The 18,874-nt window shown below is 42.7% G+C and overlaps 1 protein-coding gene across 1 annotated transcript in view; it reads right to left on the reverse strand.

The window, feature by feature from the left end:
- The window catches only part of NR3C1 (nuclear receptor subfamily 3 group C member 1), a 162,681-nt gene extending 144,166 nt beyond the window's left edge, over positions 1-18,515 (reverse strand). Inside the window, exon 1 of the mRNA XM_045056384.1 lies at positions 18,370-18,515. The gene's annotated coding sequence lies outside the window, so the exon portion shown is untranslated. The remainder of the gene's footprint in view (positions 1-18,369) is intronic.
- Between the last annotated feature and the right edge of the window lie 359 nt (positions 18,516-18,874).

The raw sequence follows: 18,874 nt of genomic DNA on the forward strand, positions 1-18,874 counted from the left end.
TACTTGGGGGGGGGGGGGTGGTGGTGACAGATCTACTGTAACCTCTCACGTTCTTTTGCTCTGTCTGCCCAGTGATGGTTCTCGCATTTATTTCTTCACTTTCCAACTCAACTAATCCACTTATTATTTGCCCATTTTGTAGTCTCTGTCTCTCTTGATCCCTTTTTTCTTTGTCTCTCTCTTTCCCTTTATGTCTTTCTCCTGTCCCCCCCTCCATTCTCCCCACCCTGGATATGCTTCCCCAGAAGTTTAAAAGTAACAACAAAGGCTCATATCCTATCAGGCCATTAAAACAGAAAGAAAATTCTAGAAACCATAGGAAAGGAAGAAAGAACAAGTACAGCAGAAATCCAGTTATGAGTATAGTCTTTTTAAAAAATTTAAATCCAAGTTAGTTAAAATATAGTGTAATAATGAATTCAGGAGCAGACTTTAGTGATCTATCACTTATAAACAACACCCAGGGCTCATCCTAAGTGCCCTCCCTAATGCCCATCAACCATTTAGCTCACCCCCCTACCCAATATCCCTCCAGCAACCCCCAGTTTAGTTACAGTCTTAAACTCAGTGTGAACTTGGCTAATTCCTGCAAAGGGGAAAGGCAGAATAGGTCTTGTAAGTTCCAGTGGCACACAACCTGTATTAACATATTGACTGCCAGTACAACTGGACCTGGGCGGGTAGAGGCAGAGAAGAAGAGGATTGTGGTGAACAGTGGAGATTTATTTGAATATATAATGGCATGGAGATAATTGGATCCATTTTGGAATCATCCCGAGTCCTCTCATATCACATCTTATCCATTAACAAATTCTATTATTCCTAGTCTCCAGATGCATGTGCATTTGACTTCAGATACCAGGGTGCATCTGACATATACTTCTTCTTCCACTACTGCTGTCCCGTGCTGGTCATCATCATCTCTTGCCTGGGCTGGCATAGCCTCTTTTACTGCTCGCTCTGCCCTGCCCTTGCCCTTGAATATACTCTTCTCCACCCAGCCGCCAATGTGACCATGTGAAATCATGGATCACGTCCCTCTGCTCAGGCATCTCCTATGGTTTTTCTTTTTCATTTCATTCAGACTTAGAATGAAAATCCTTCCCATAGCTACTTGACTCTACAAGATCTGGACCTCTGACCTCTCTGAGCTCTCTCCCTGCCTCCTGGTGCTTTGGCCATGCATCCTGAGTGGCTGTCCTCAGGCATGTTCCCCTTGCCCACCAAGATCCTTCAGTTACACCTACATCTCACTCCTTACCTCTTTCAGGTCCTTGTTCAGGTGTTTTCTCATCAGAGAGACCATCTTACCTGAATTCCTTTTTATCCCATCCAAAATTAAGGCTCTTCTTCTACCCCTGCCCTCTCTATGCCCTTGTCTAATTTTTTTTTCCATAGCACTTATTACCACCTAACATACTTCATATGACTGTGTCAACTTATTTATTGTCTATCCACAGGCACCCATTAGAGTAAAAACTCTTGTCAGGCAGGGTGTTGCTGTTGTTGTTATTGTTGTCTTTATGTGTATTGTTTATGCTGTATGCCCAACACCCAAAACTGTGCCATGTGGGTGAGTGTAGCATAATAAATATTTGTTGAATGAATAAATGAATGAAAGTAAATACTCTGGCCTCATTGGCACAAATTCTAAACAGCTAAGCTAATACAGCAGAATGCCGTCCAAAATAAATTAACAGAATGAAGCAAGTTCCCCATTGCCAAAGTAAAATAGAAAATTAAAGCAATAACAGGTTGGTTAATTAGGGCACAGGGATTTTGTACTGTTATAGGATCTTATAGAATCTTCCTTCAGGAGACTGAAAGGAAATGTGAGTTCTCTCTCAGCCCTGCCTCCCGACTGCAAGAAGGGAAGGGCACATTTCGCATTTCCATCACGCAAAAGGGGATATTCTTGGTGTTTCAGTGCATCTGGAGAAACACTCTCATGTGCCAGTCACTCACCATTTTTCCTTTTGAGGTTCAACAACTCACTATCCACCTCCCTTCTTAGGGAAGTCCACCTCCCCCTCAAATCCCACTCATGAAATGAAAAGCCGACTGTGACAACGTCAACCTCCTGCTTCTCCTTATCTGGCCTCAAACAGCAATAAGAAAAAAATACAAAGTTCCTCAGGTATCAGTGGGAAATCAAAATTCTGCTAAACAATATTGAAGACTGTAGCCTTTTCCTTCAGTAATTTCCTTTGAAATACATTTTTCTATAACAAGTTACAAACAACTTCTCTCTCTTTCTCTCTCTCTCTTTTTAAATAGGAAGAAACCACTAGCTCAATTGTCTTTTTAAAGTTTACACATTGTAGGTCAAATTCAGTTATAGTCATGTGCTGCAGTTAAAAAAATTCACAGGGGGTAAGATTTTCTGGTCTAGGAGAAGGCCCATTTTTGGAGCTCGTCTGACTTACGTTAGATACTACTTTAAGTCAGTTTAAGTCAATCGCAAGTTTCTGGTGAAATAAAAAGTGTGAGAGAAGGTAAGTTAGACTGGAAATTGGAAGCCTGGGCTGGAATTTGGTGCTCATTCTGTTGTGAATGTGCTGTGTGAGGCAGGTTACTCAACCTCTCTGGGCTTGAATTTTTTTTTTTTTTCTTGTAAAAGAAGAGCTTTGGATTTAAAGAAACTGTATTCTCTTTCATCCCTAGGATTTATGATTCTTTATATGGTTAAAATGGATTTGGCCTTACATTTTTTTTCATTTTCTCCTTCATTCTTCCCTCCCTCCCTCTTTTCTTCCTTCCTGCCTTCCTCTCTCCTCCCTCCCTCCCTCCCATCCATCCATCCACCCATCCATCCATCTTTCCTTATATTTTGATTCTCTACTTTCTTTCCACCTGTTCTTTCTCCTTTTTAAAAAAATTTCCTTTTCCTTTCAACCACTTTCTTTCCTACCTCTTTCTTTACCTTTTTACTTGTCCTGTTGCCTCCCTTTTCTTTTATTCTTTCCTTTTCTCTTAGTTTTTGCCCTCCCTCCTTTCTAGTGTTATTTCGTCCTCTTTCTTTCATTCTTTCTGTCAGCAGCAAATCACCTGACATTTCAACAAATCCATAAAGTAGCAGTAGTTTTACGGGCTGGTGTTAACACCTATTATGACCAGCCAGGCATGGCAAACTGATGTGAGTGCTGATAGAGTAGCTCTAAGGCATTGCGTGGAAAGTAGCCAAATCAGCACATGGCTATTATTTAATGATGCCCGGAGACTAACAGGAAACTTTTGGCAAATTGCCTCACAAATTATACAGTGGCTCCCTGCCTTCTCGTTACTGGCATGAAATTGATTTGTGAAACTGGGTTTGACATCCAAATTCTTTCCTTGTCACTGGAAGCCTCAAAGCTACCTTTTTAAACCTGAATATGAAAAGTAACTGTAAACAGAAAACGCCATAAACAAACTAAGTATAAACAACAAACTTGGGAAATATTTACAACATAATGACAATCAAAAGGCCTAATTTCCATAATACATAAAACATTCTTGCAAATCATTTGTATATACACGAAGAGATTTCCACAGAAAAAGGCTAATTTTATGAATAGCTAATTTGCAGGGGAGATAAAAATGGCCAACAGACAGAGGCTACTCAACCTCAACAATTAAAGAAGTTCAGTTTTTTTTTAGATTAAAGATATTCAGTTTTAAGAGGTAATTTTTTTGAGGGGCACTTGGCTGGCTCAGTCAGAAGAGCCTGTGACTCTTGATATCAGGTCGTGAGTTCAAGCCCCATGTTGTGTGTAAAGATTACTAAAGGAAAATAATAATAAACTTAAAAAATTAAATAAAAGGTAATTTTTTGAAAGAGAATTTATTTTAAGCATGAAGTATAATGCTTTAAACTTGCCTGAAGAGTAGTAATATTTGTATACCTTTTCTCTTCCTTAACCTCTAATCTCATCATGCGTACCTTTAGAAGCGACTCTAACAAAATCTCCCAATAATTTGGCGAAATAACATCCTTTTACTGTTCTCTTAAAAGTCTAGCTTATAGGGGTGCCTGGGTGGCTCAGTCGGTTAAGCATCCGACTTCGGCTCGGGTCATGATCTCGCGGTCCGTGGGTTCGAGCCCCGCGCCACGCTCTGTGCTGACAGCTCAGAGCCTGGAGCCTGTTTCAGATTCTGTGTCTTCCTCTTTCTCTGACCCTCCCTTGTTCATGCTCTCTCTCTGTCTCAAAAAAAATAAAAAAAAATAAAAAATAAAAAAGTCTAGCTTATAAAGACACTGGGGGCTATTGCTCTGCGGGCTGTTTTATTTCAGGCCCCATCCCTCACTCTGACCACTTCCGCTGATCTCCTCTCTGCTTCCCATCCCTAACTGAAATACTCAGAATATTAGTTATCATCGCCATTTTTCAAATACATGTTGGAAAGAAGCTGGGCCATCTTTGAGAACCCCTTCACTTTTACATCTTCCTTAGGACAGGAGAAAGCTAACATCATAGGACTCGGGATCAAACCAAACCTGGGTTTCATCTTAGCTCTGATCTTGAGGACCGCGTGCCCTTGGATAACTCACTGCCTTGAGCCTCAGTGTTCTCATCTGTAAAATCGGACCACTACTAGCACCTCTTTCATAAGGTGTGGTAAGACTTCAGGGATGGAGTGCACATGAAGTCCTTAGCGGAGTCCCCGACCCAGGACCAAATAAACAAACTCCTGAGATGTGATGGGGATAGTGGTGGTGCTCATGGGTAGTGGAGGAAAGCTTAAGAAAGTGAGAGAGTTGATTGCACTCATGAGGGCAACTCCACATGGTATCCCCACAGTTAGAAAGAGGAGGCCAGGCTCACCTAAGTGCTAAGAAAAGAACTTTGCAACTTATTCATGGCTTGGGGCTAAGTCCCTCGAAATCTCACTGAGTCAGCATGAGACACAATGATATCTCATTCTGGTGAATAGCCGAGCTGTAAAATGTCTTGCACATTTAAATGCAGTAGAATGAGGGAAACAGATCAGGAAAGAGAGTGAGTAGAGTCGGAACAGGAGGAAAGGCAAACACACATCCAGGTCTCTGTATAATTCTGACACAATATGGGTCAACATCTAATAATATTCCAAAGATGATGAGAGGTAACCTTGACAACCCAGCTGGCGCAGGCACTGAAAGAATAAGAGGTTCACAGAGAGATGCAGGAGAAAATCTGGGCCATTTTCTTGGTTCACTGATGGCTCATAGCTTTTACTTTGTAAAACAATTCACTGTAACTCATAAACCAAAGTCTTCTCTTACTTAATCAATGAGCATCAATTAAATATTTGTAATATGCAAAGACATCGAGTTAGGCGTTGGGGATATAGAGACATTGCCTGCCCACAGGAAGCATCTCAGGGAGGACATTCCCATTTATAGCCAAATAGGATGCAACTTACCCCACACAATAACCCTACAGGCCTTGGCTTTTTATTGGTGCCATTTTACTGGCTGAAGAAATGGAAGCTCAGAGAAAATACAACTAGAAAGTGTCATGGCTGATATTTAAATCTCCCTCTGCCTGGGTTCATTACTCATGCCGACAGAGACAAAAATGGAGAGATTTATTTTGACTAGGATAACTCAAATGAGAGTAAGAACAGGCTAGGTTTTGCTGCAGTGACAAACCATCTCCAAATTTCAGTGGCTCATCACAACAAAATTTTATTTCTTTTTTTTTTTTAAGTGTTTATTTATTTTTGAGAGAGAGAGAGACAGAGCGTGAGTCGGGGAGGGGCATAGGGAGAAAGAGAGAGACACAGTATCCGAAGCAGGCTCCAGGCCCCGAGCTGCCAGCACAGAGCCCTACGCAGGGCTCAAACTCAGGAACCGTGAGATCATGACCTGAGTCAAAGTCAGACGCTTAACCGACTGAGCCACCCAGGCGCCCCCCAAATTTTATTTCTTGATCATGCTACATGTTCATGTACGTTGGCGGGGGACCCTGCTTCACATAGACACTGAACTTCACCACCTACCTCAAGCAGCTTCCTCAGCTGCAGAGGAAGATGGCATAGAGAATCTCTGGGTGCTGTGGCTCTCAAGTGTCCCTTCCAGTGCCAACTCACTGGCCAGAACTTGACACATGGCCTCAGCCCCGCTGGGCGTAGGTAAGAGGATGAAAACACCTGGTGAGAAGTCTAGGAAGGCACTGGCTCTTGGGGTTGTGCAAGTGCAGGATTGACACTTGTGTGACCTTGAGAGCCAGTGGTTCCTTAGATTTTTTTCACTGTAGATATGTTTCTGGTCTCACCTTAGTTGGTGCCCTGGCCCTACCTAACTGAAAGGGGGCTAGGAAATGTAGTGTTTTCAGTGTTTAGGAGAGAGAGGTGGGGAGGACATTGGAGAATACTAGGAATGTCTAGTTACCTGGGCTTGAAACCTCAGCCTCGCTGGTGACACTGTGTCTGTTCCTTTTCCCCACACCTTCTGATCTAGGCAGTCACCAATCCTTGGGCTTTTAACTAGATACAGCAAAGGGCTAATGTGTTGGCATCATGCATTGTCCTGCGCATGCTTCTGCTCATCAATTTATTGATGATATGAATCACTTATTCATAACTCACAGCAGCTCTATGAAGACGTTCCTATTACTAATCCAGTTTTCAAGTGAGTATACTGCGGCTTAGAGAAATTGAAGAACATGCCCCAGGTCATGGTTGATAAGAGTTGCGTAAAATTGTGATTTGGACTCTTACCTAACTACAAAGACTTTCCTCCTCTGAAGCCTTAACTATATGCCACTCTTCCTCATGGGAACTCACTCATTTTGCGTTCCATATTTTTGAAATGAGATCAGCCCAACCCATGGGAGAGCTGGAGTGAAAAATACTGACTTGGAACTGTTAGGTGGGTATATGCAGATGGTATACCATCATCAGTGATTTCAAGCTTATGTCATTGATAAAAAGTGATGGCATTTTGTCATTTCGTTTTGGGTTTCCACATGAAAACTCAGGGCCATCTGTTAGTAGCGAGAAGTAAGGGATAGATTAAGGCCTCAGAAGTCTTTCCTAATCAGACGGATGAGTAGGACAATTACCTTCCTCTGGGTTTTGCCGCCTATCAAATAGGGGGCTGAATCAGACCCCCAGAGGTCACCTCCAGGAATGACTTTCCAAAATTCCGTGGGGATGGTAGAGATAGGTAAGAGCATAAGGAAAGAAACATATTTTTAGAGAACATAAACAAAATTCTCTATCGAAGTTGAAAACACTGCTCTCTCCAACAAAATGGAGAGACAGCGCCTGACTGCTAATACTGATGCAAATTGATCCTAATATTTCCACACAGAATCACTCCTTAATCAGATGAAAATTTGAGGTAAATTGGACAGATCTCAGCTGCTTTACATGTCCATTTGCAGGGACTGCGTTTTCTTTTGTTGGACGTTCAAGTACTTATTTTGGGTTTGTGGCGCAGAACACGCAGAATGAGTGACGCTGCGGCCGAGCGCCTGACCCCTCCCGAGGGCATGTGCGACCATCACACATGGCGGGAACACTGAGAGACTGGGCAGACAGAGACAATAGGTGTTCTTTACAAAGGAACTAGGGGAGAACTAATTCTCTTCATTAAGAAGGAGGAGCATTTGGAAGCAGTCATTAAAGATGACGTCATATGCCCCAGTGCACACCAAAAAACTTTGCCTTTCCATTTCTTTTGTGGAAACATCTGGCAAGAACATGTTGAGGAAAGAAAACTTCTCTGTTTTGTGCAGCAGGATCCTGATGAAAGATGAAAACTTGAGCTAATTACAGGATGTCTGCAAAAAGAAAGGACTAGCTTTATAGTTTAGACCCATTTCTCTCCCTACAGGGTAGATTGTCTAATGTAAAGGCAGTGGTATGCTGTGGAAAATAAATATGGGGTAGGACACAATGAACTGTATCTAATATATAATACTGTACCATAAGGGTTATTAAAATAGCATTCAATTTTACTTGCTTTCATAGGCGTGTCATGAGAAAAACAGACAACTCTGAAACCCACATGATAAACGCCACAGCGTTGTACCTTTTCTTGTGCGTAAAATGTTGCAGGCCTTTTCTTAAAAACGTCCCAGATTGTCCTATATAGAAGGAAATAAAGCACATGCCCAAACTCTTTTCTAAGACTACAACATGCCCAAACTCTTTTCTCCTTTCTCAGGGTCCTTTACCTCTTTCTGCCCTTCCCTGTAAGCCTACTACTTCATTTTGTTCCTTTTCCAGAGTTTTATAGACTATTCAGTCTAAAAAGGCAAAATCATTAAAAAGAAAAGACAAGACAAGACAAGTTGGGGGCAGCCTGGTTCTAATCTCTCTTGAAGCATCCTGTGTGACCCTGTCAAGATTCTAAACATAGGCATCCAGGAGGTTAAGACCATTCCCAGCCATGTAACAAATCCTGTAGACAATTAGCCATTCTAAAAGGATTAGGATCTGATCTAGGCAGAGTGATGTTTAATCCCATTGGCTTCTTCCTATAGGAACGAGATACTTGAAATCACCCAGAGGGGCATTTTCTGAAAGTCTTATCAAATTGATTGAATAAAAAAGTTTATTTTTGTCCCCATCTGGAGAATTTGGGTGGATATTTAAAAAAATTTTTTTTTCAACGTTTATTTATTTTTGGGACAGAGAGAGACAGAGCATGAACGGGGGAGGGGCAGAGAGAGAGGGAGACACAGAATCGGAAACAGGCTCCAGTTTCTGAGCCATCAGCCCAGAGCCTGATGCGGGGCTCGAACCCATGGACTGAGAGATCGTGACCTGGCTGAAGTCGGATGCTTAACTGACTGTGCCACCCAGGCGCCCCTTGGGTGGATATTTTTAAAAAGTCTTGGGGTACCTGGGTGGCTCCTTCGGTTAAGCGTCCACAATTGATTTTGGCTCAGGCATGATCTCACGAACCGTGAGATTGAGCCCTGAGTCGGGCTACGTGCTGACAGTGTGGAGGCTGCTTGGGATTCCCATACTCCCTTGCTCTTTACCTCTCCCCTACTTGTGCTCTATGTGTCAAAATAAATAAATAAACTTGAAAAAATAAAAATAAAATAAATCTTTATAAAGAGCTAGGCTAGTCACTATCTACCTCCAAGATGTGTGACATCACCTACACTGACAAGTCCTGGCTGAGTCTTGGGGCTCGGGCACTGAGGGAATTTGACTCCTGTAGCCCAGGCTCCCTTGTAACTGCACACCATCCTCTGTCCATTATAAACACCCCACCGTCAAAAATCCTCTCTCAGAGCCAGAAAGTTCAAAACCATATGGAGAATGTGCCACCTTTATCATTCAATAGTGACATCCTCCTCCGTAGCTTCCCACTCCGAACACTTCCCACTGTCTAAAGCCGAGACCATGGCTTCTTCCCTTTACTGTTGTTCTTGCAATGTTGGTTTTGTTAAAGTTGAGGACTATTTCTCCATAACTGAGTGTCTATCATAAGTGAAAATAATTAAAGAGACTAAAAAGGTTGTGTGGCTGCTTGGACAGCTGCCTGTTCCCTGTCAGCTTTTGATGTGCAGGCTTTGTAATAGGCCTGTCATCTCTATGAAGGTCATGACTGTGACTTTTTGCGCTCATCACTGTTCCTTCTCCTAGACCCTAGGACTGTTTCTGGAAACGTGTAGATGCTCAGAAACTTACCTTATCAAGCACAGTTATGAATGTACTCACTCTGGCCATGCACTGTGCTAGGGGCTTTGAATATAGATATGAATAAGGTAACACAGCCTGAAAGAGGACTAATCTTTTAAACACACCTATCAATGCTGTGGGCTTTAAGCAAAGCAATTCAAATGGAAGTTCCCACGAAAGCTCTGGTTTAGAGATCCTAAAGGAAACTCTGCTCCCAAATGTTTCTCCGATGCATTAGCCAGACAGCACATGGTACTTACTGTATTTATTAATAATGACAACAGTAATGGCAAACATAACTTATGAGTGCTTATTCTATGTTGGACACTTGTACAAAATGTCTTGCCTATATTCCATAATATAATTCTCACAATCCCCCCGATACAGGTATGAGGATCACTTTATTGATGACAAAGAGACAAGTTCAGAGAGGTTATATGTCCTAGTTGTTAAACCACCCAGATGGCTGGTAAGTGTGCTTTCGGCTCTGGCTTGCCAGATTTCAAAGCCCAGACCCATAACCATGCTCTGTTCTGCCTCCCACTTCTTCGTAAGGATACAGTAATGTTATCAGGGAAGGGTAATATATGGAAAGGCATTACTTGGCCTGACTCTGTCACTTATGCAAAACAAAACTGGATAGGCTTTGATTTCATTCTTCCAACCATTCACTGATATGGAGGCCAAGTATTGTATTCCTACTGTACCCATGTGGAACTTGCAGCTCTCCGTTGGTCATATGGACCTGCTGACTGCTGGTCAGACGAGATGACCATGTAGGATTCTCCCCACTGTGTGCGGAGGGAAGGCTCCAGGGATTCCAGAAAAACATCTTCTGTCCTACATTTTCACCAAGGGATTGCACTCCATGAGGTATTTTTGCATCTGAGCCAAAGTGGAGTAAGGAGACCAAATTGATGATTGGCAAAATATATGACCAAAAATGCCAATGAGAGTCTTGCTTAATTTATGTCTGCCTTTTTTGAATGATAAGGAAACAGTCTGCACCTGCTAGTCTCTACCAGCCTCTAAATCAGTGGTTCTCAATCAGTGGGTTGCCCCTAGTGGTATTTGGAAATGCCTGGAAACTGTTTTGATTATAATAACGAGGCTGGGTTGGTGGTACTGGCATCTAGTGGGCAGAGCTGGGGATCTGTCTCACACCCCACAATGCACAACACAGCCCCCAGCAAAAAAAAAAAAAAAAAAAAGGCTCTTCTGGTCCAAAAACATCCTGCTTTGTAGTAATGTTCTGCTTGTTCCATTAAAAGAAATCCCCATTCTTCCAAAAAGTATAGAAGAACAAGGCAGTTCAACAGCAAGGATATCCAAATGAACCATATACAATGCGAGATGTGTAGGACCAGTGAAGAGAAGGGAGAGATTTAGCTATTTATTTATTTATTTATTTGAACATGATATTCTTTTTTTAAAAACTTTTTTTAATGTTTATTTATTTAGAAAGAGAGAGAGAGAGAGAGAAAGTGGGAGAGGGGCAGAGAGAGAGGAGGGAGTGAGAATCCCCAGCAGACTCTGCACTATCAGCATAGAGCCCAATGGGGGTGGGGCTCCAACTCACGAACTGTGACATCATGACCTGAGCCAAAATCAAGAGTTGGACGCTTAACCCACTGAACCACCCAGTTACCCCAGAACGTGATATTCTTAGAAAATATTCCTCCCACTCCCAAGAGGCGTGTACAGTATTCTAAAAAAAAAAAAAAAGCTAGTATTTTGAATACAAGTTATTATACAAAAAAGAATAAAATATCAATTGGGGTCCTTTATCTTTCTAAATAACTAGAACAGAAGAGAATAACAAAACTAACTAACTAACTAACAAAACTAACTAACTAACTAACAGAAGAGAATAACAAAACTAACTAACTAACAAAACTAACTAACACTGGCAGAGAAGCGATGTGTTGATATAAACCTTTAATCCACTGACTCCTTTCGGAGGCTTTGTGAAGCATTCCATTTAGAAATGATTCCGCTTATGCGGCACATAATCTGTGCTTCTTTGCCTCTGCTGTCTGTTTTGGGGACCTATGTGGGTAACCAAGGATTCGCTATTAAGTTCCTGCAACAGGAACCAGGACAGCAGAGAACTGTCATTGCCAGTGGCTTCGGGTGTAACTGGGCTGAGGGCTGTCAACTTAGAGGCGGGTGTCTCCAAGCCCAGGGACACCGACCTGCCTTCCGAAGCTGGACTCTTCATTTCAGTCTCCTCGAGGCTGTGTCCTCGGCAGAGTAAAGCCTTCTTCTCCTTAAATCTTTTAAAGAACACTGATTTATTTATTTATTTATTTATTAAACATTTTTTTAAATTTATTTTTGAGACAAAGAGAGAGAGAGAGAGAGAGAGAGAGCGAGCAGAGGAGGGGCAGAGAGAGGGAGACACAGAATCCGAAGCAGGCTCCAGGCTCTGAGCTGTCAGCACTGACCTTGACACAGGGCTTAAACTCACAAACTATGAGACACCTGAGCTGAAGTCATATGCTTAACTGACTGAGCCACCCAGGCTCCCCAGGAACATGGATTTATTTTTTGATGCAAACCAGGCACTGTGTAAACACTGAGAGTGTGCACAGTGACAGAAAGATGGACATGGTCCTGTTTTCGTAGAGCTTATAGACCAGCAGGGGAGACAGAGAGGCAACTGATAATCTCATGAATAATTGTTTAGTTACAACGATGGTAAATACTGTATGTTAATTATACTTGAATTAAAAAAAAACTGAAAAAATAATAATTACAACTGTGGTAAGCATGGCAAGGAAAATCACATAGGATATGATGAGAGAGCACGTAGGGACCCTGACCAAGTCTCTGAATCTCGGGGTAAGGGTGGGGCAGAGGGTGAGGATAGGGTTGTTTAGGTGGGTTTCTTTTCTTTCTTTCTTTTTTGTAGTGTTTATTTAGAGAGAGAGAGAGTGCACATGCAGGCAGAGGAGGGGCAAGGGAGGGGCAGGGAAAGAGGGAGACAGAGAATCCAAAGCAGGCTCTAAGCTGTCAGCACAGAGCCTGATGTGGAGCTCGAATTCACAAACTGTGAGATCGTGACTTCAGCCCAAGTTGGATGCTTAACCGACTGAGCCACTCAGGCGTCCCAGGGTTAAATAGGTTTCTCGAAGGAGGTGATGTTAAAACTGAGATCCACAGGATTAATGAGTGGATTGGGGAAAATGGGTTCCAGGCACAACAAGCTGCCTCACAGCCTTTGCTTGCTTATACTTTTGACTCAACAGTAAATTTCCCTTGCACGTGCATCTTCGTGCCTTTTCAGCTCCTGCTACTTCTGCCTGTGGTAAGATTCTCTGATAGTTCCACCTTCACATTCGTAAGGGAGGGGAGGTGATTAGGTCAGATCATCTTTTTACCCCTGGCTTGAATGACTTTTAAGTTATCCCTGTTTCTGCAACCAGAGTCACATTTCTTCTTGGCAGAAGCCAGGGTCCCCAGACAGACAACCTTGCTTTGTGCGCTCTGGAATTCTTCTGGCCGTTGCCACCATGACGGTCCTTTTTTCATATGAACAAAGATGGAGTTTTGGACCATGTGGTAATGCAATGCTTAGCCTATTCCACTGCCTAATTGCTGTTAGGGGCAGGAAGGAAAGCATAAGATGTTCTTTGACATCTTTATGTCTTTCTTTCCAAAACATTTTGGGTATGGGATACCTGACTGGCCCAGTCAGTAGAGTCTGTGACTCTTGATTTTGGGGTTGTGGGTTTGAGCCCCATGTTGGGTGTTGAGATTACTTAAAAATAAAATCTTAAAAAAACATTTTGGGTACAGAAGAGAGAGACATGCTACCTTGTCTCCTACCCTTATCCCTCCCAGCTACTGTCTCTCCTGCACTGAGCATGGCTGGTAATGGACCTCTCTGTCTGTGCTTCCTAAAATACAGTATGATCTTGTTTGGATTTCTTACACAATTTAAGAAAGAAACCTTATAAGCAGAAGGGTGAGAAATAATATGGATAATATCTTATTATTACTTAATATTATCTTGAATAGCAAATGAAAGGGACTTTATTGAAAAACACTTTTGGATGATTCCTGTCTTTTAGAGTTAAGAATTTTTCCCCATGTCTTTTAAAAGAATTACTTCAAATTACTTTAAATTAATTAATAATTACTTAACTTATGATAACTAAGGAGAAGAGAATCTCTTACTTTAAGCCATGAATTACCCTAGAGGAAGGAGGGATACCCCCGACCCTTCTTTCGTATTCACAGTGTACAACAGAGGTGAACAGAAAGTGATGCTAAGAAGATAACTCCATAAAAGTTTGTTTAATCATTCAGTGAAGGAGGGAAAGCATGAAGTCTTAGCCCTGCCTAACTCTTGGGAATATCATCACCATCTTGCCTGGGACATTTTTTTTTTCATTCTTCTGTTGCAGCACTTATCATATTATATCATCAAATTATTATACTGTCATCATCATTGCCAACACTCATTTTGAGTTGCCTGCTAAGGATTGTTATCAAGGTGGCCTTGGCTAGCATTTAGAAGCTTGATTGTCATGATCCTTCATCTGTCCATATGTCTGTCCATCCATCCACCTAAACATCTATCTAAGCTTGATTGTCTCATTCATCTATCCACCCATCTGTTTGTCTTCCCATTCATCTATTTGTCCATCCATCCATTCATCCATCCATTACCTATCCATCCATCCATCTGTCCATCCATCCATTCATCCATCCATCCATCCATCCATCCATCCATCCATCCAAATGTCTATCCATCTGTCCAAACATCCAGCCCTATAAATAAGACAGTCATGCCTTATTGACAGTCTAGTAGTCTATGGTTTTGTGATCATAAACATCCACTTCTTAGAAGTCTGAGTTCTTAAGCTACACATGGGAGAAGAGAGTAGAGTGGGGGATAGGTGAGAGAGAATGTGTACATTGTTTGGGCTTCATGAATGTGAGTAGACAGAGGAGTGAGGAGGTACAGGTTCATTCAGCAGCTACTTTTGAAATAAGAGACCAATACATATGTTAAAACTATTTTGGAGATTGATATGGCTTCCCTTGGGAAAGGACCAAGGTCTTAAACAAAGACCTTTCATGAGAAGCCACAAATAATAAAAGCCACTCATTTAAAGAAAGCATGCAGAGAGAGAAGAGACTAACCTGAGGGAAATGCTGAGAAAAAGGGAAGCCCTGAGAAATAAGGAAGGACCTGAGTCAAGAGAAAGGGCAGTTGGGGGGTGGGGGGTGGGGGGACAAGTAAAACCTATCATGCTTAAAGAAATTAGCATAACTGTCTTAGTTCTTTGCCAAGAGTAGTCTCAGGGATTGAGGCAGCTAGATGGAGTCCAGAAGGATGAGGGACCATGATTTTGGCCCTAAAAACTTCCTTGCAGTTCCACTAGACTCTCCCCACTCCCACCCCACCACTCAACAGCACTAAATCTGATTTTGCTTCTCTATGAATCCCTCTTTAATGTCTCAAGGCAGAATAAGGCACGGTCTCATTTTTACCCCCATAACTCCTACCCTCCTCACTCTTTTAATAAGGATTAATTATTTTATTCCATGTTGCTTGCTTGTCTAACCACAGCTAACCTGACTGTGGACTTATGGGTAAGAATTTTGTTTAGGTCCTCTTTTAATTTCTAGAGCCTGGTGCAGATATCTTGTTGATACTTAATAAACGTCTAAGAAATGGAGGAAGAATAAAGGAGGAGTTAAGTGACTATTCTAGTTGCTAGATAGAAAGAAACATTTGGTGAGACTTCAGACATGCATTCATTCATTCATTTACTAATTTATTCATTCATTCACTCATTCATTTAACCAACCAACAAATACCAGCATTTGCTAAATGCCAACCACTGGAATAAGAAATGATCCTAGCCCTTAAGGGTTGAATCCCCATCAACAGGCAAACAAAATGCAGTGTGACATAACGAGGTGCATAGCGGCGATGAACATACATTCTGAGTGTAATTAATGTCACTGAATTGTGTACTTAGCAATTGTTAAAATGGCTGACTTTATCATGTATATATTGGATCAAAATAATATTTAAAACTGTGTATCACGTACTTAATGGCAGTCCAATGACTTGCAAACCAACCTATAGTCCTGGAAATCAGAGTGTAGGTGTGGGATTGTGGGATTTTTATTGGAAAGGAGTAACAGTAAACCTTTTGGGAAGAAGAAAAGTTTTTTTTTTCTGTTGTATACAATTATGTGTATACAACTATCGAAACTCATCAAACTCAACATTTAAGATCTGTGCTTTTGATTGTATGTTAGCTATTTCCCAATTATGAAGGAAGGTAAAACAGAAAAGGAGGTAGAAAAGGAGTTTATATGAGCAAGAGGGTGGCTGGGCACCAACTCCCAGGAGTGGATACGAGTCAGGGAAGGCTTCTTTTTTTTTTTTTTTTTTTTTTTTTTTGTCTTGTGGGGAAAAGAAAAAAAAATCTTTTGTTTAGAGTTCTATTAGTGATACTATAACATTGAATACTGACCCCTCCCCCCCCACCCCCCACATGCATTGTTTTATCTGATTGAGGGCATAAGAAGGGAGTGTAGGTGCAAGGACATTCTCTCCCATCTCTCATAATAGGAATCATGCGTAACTAGCCATATGAATAAAGTTTAGGGAAGGCTTCTTAAAGGACACCGAGCTAAGCATGTGCAGCATCAAGGAGATGTTTACGTATTTGAAGAAAGGGAAGCGACTCAGAGATGGGAAGTGACATGTCCAAGGTCACGTCGCTGACTGATGGCAGGGCTGGATATAAAACCCAGTTTTCTGATTCCCAACCCAGGGTTCAGTCCCTGAACCTGTTGTTTGGATTGTCATCTAATGTCTTTTGGTCTCATTGTGCCATGTTCTTCTCTGTGATCCTGCATTTGCCAGACACTAGACCTTCAAACTGGGTTCTGTTAATGGGAGGCAGCAGTGGAAAACAAGAAGGCAGGAGGCAGGAAAAGGGGCAGCATGCAGCTCCAGATCCACTGTTTCCTGGTAGTATTCCAAGTTATCAGTGACAGACATCCGTTAGAACACCAGCCCTGCAGCGTCCCCTGAGAGCATCAAATATTGACTACCTAGCGAACCCACCGAGGGTTCCCATGGCCAAGCCCCTAACTTCAGAGGTGTGGGTTCAGGCAATACAGTCCCCCTCAGAGGTCTGAACTGAAACGAAAACCTAAGTCATGATCTGTTCCCCCAAACTATCCCTTCTCCCAGTGCTTTCAAGCTGAGTGAATGACATCAGGTTCCCCACATGGCTATCCTTGACACCTCCCTCTCCCTCACTCCCTCACTCCCTCTACCCCAACCCCACACCAAGTCCTGGCCATTTTGCTTCCTAGAAATCTCTTAGATATAGTCAGTTCTCCTCCCCACTCCCATCCTATGCTTCCCTACCATCATCTCTTGGCTTCTATAATAAACTCCTAACTGATCTAGCATTCACTCTGGCTTACATTACTGACTATCTATCTCCCTTTGTTTTAATGTGGTTTTCAGGCACCCAATCAGGAGACTTGGTGTCTACCCACAGCTCTGCGAGTATCCAGTACAGTGGTGAGCAGGTCAGTTAATTTCCCTAGTTTTTAGTTTCCTCAATTATAAAAGAACAGGACCTATATATGCACCAGCATTTTTACTGGTCAAGGAAAGCTTTACAGAAAGCACCACACCTGGACATTGAAGGAGGAGAAGGATTTTGACTTGTGTTTCAGGCGAAAACTGTAGCCTGTAGAAAAGGTATTGTGCCCTTGTGTGTTTAGGAACAGCACAGAGAGTGCAAAGAGCCGACAAGTGAATTACAAAGCTGACACGATGAGATGCCCCAGAATGGCGCCTTTCCCCAGTCTCCCTCATCTTATTAGATGGCACCACCAACTATGAATTGCTGAGTCCAGAACCTAGGCATCATCTATGATTCCTCTCTTTCTCTCTGCTGACCCTATGGCCAAATGTAGCCACATTGCTTCCCACCTCCCACTGGTGTCCTCTGCTCCTGGATTCCATTCCACCACTGCAGTAGCCTCTTACATGCTTTCTCTTCTTCCACATTTGTCCACTCAAAATGTGTACACAAAGTGGGGTGCCCGGGTTGCTCAGTCCCTTGAGTGTCCGACCCTTGATTTTGGCTCAGGTCATGACCTCGTGGTTTGTGAGTTGGAGCCCCACATTGGGCTCTGTGCTGACAGTGTAGATAGAGCCTGCTTGGGATTCTCTCTCTCCTTCTCTCTCTGCCTGCCCCCCCCCCACCCCGCACTTGTTCGCTCTCTCTGTCTCTCAAAATAAATAAATAAACTTAAAAAAAGAGGAAATCATATTAAAAAATATATACACAAAGCAGCCAGACTAGTCTTTTTATTTTTAAAAAAATAAAACAATTTTTTAATTTATTTTTGAAAGAGAGAGAGAGAGAGAGAGCGTGAGAGAGATCGAGCGAGCATGAGCAGGGGAGGGGCAGAGAAAGAGGGAGACACAGAATCTGAAGCAGGCTCCAAGCTCTGAGATGTCAGCACAGGGCCCGACGTGGGGCTTGAACTCACGAACTGAGATCATGACCTAAGTCAAAGTCGGCCACTTAACTGACTGACCCACCCAGGCGCCACACCCCTCTCCCCAACTAGTCTTTTTAAAAAGATCCATCAGCTCATTTGCTTGCTTAAAACTCTCCTTTGGCTTCCTCCTGCACTTGGAATAAAATTCCGATTTCTTCCCAGGACTTAAAAGGCCCAGAATGATGGGACTCTTACCATGGGTGCTGTGCTTTGTGTCCAGGTTCCCTTCCGGGGCAGAAGGACTTCTCTCAGCTGCTGGGAATGCAGCAGCCTGACAGCCCTCACTTCTCAGCCCTGGCTGTCCGGGAGTAGCCCATGTCCACTGACGGACTGCTCACATTGGGACATGGACTGTCTTCCTTCTCCCAACACTGAAGGGCCGTCCAGTTCAGAGCTCCCTGCAGGGCTGACTGAAGCCTTCTTATGACTGCATCACAGCCCAACTTCCCCCTCCGCCCAGCCTTCCTTCCTCCTCTTCTCCCGTGGTTGGTGATCCCAAGAGCTAGAGAACCCAACCGACAGCGGTCCCTGTGTAACTTGCAAGCCACTGTCCTCCTCCAACAATCACTTCACAGTTCTTCCATCTCCTATGCTGCACCATGCTCCTTCTGGCCTCAGCTCCATTGTTGTTATTTGTTCCTTTGGTCTGGAAATTTCTTCCTGTTCTTTGCCCGATAAGTTCCTACTCAACCCTTCCTAG

Source organism: Felis catus, chromosome A1, assembly GCF_018350175.1.
Source record: "Felis catus isolate Fca126 chromosome A1, F.catus_Fca126_mat1.0, whole genome shotgun sequence".
Taxonomy (NCBI): Eukaryota; Metazoa; Chordata; class Mammalia; order Carnivora; family Felidae; genus Felis; species Felis catus.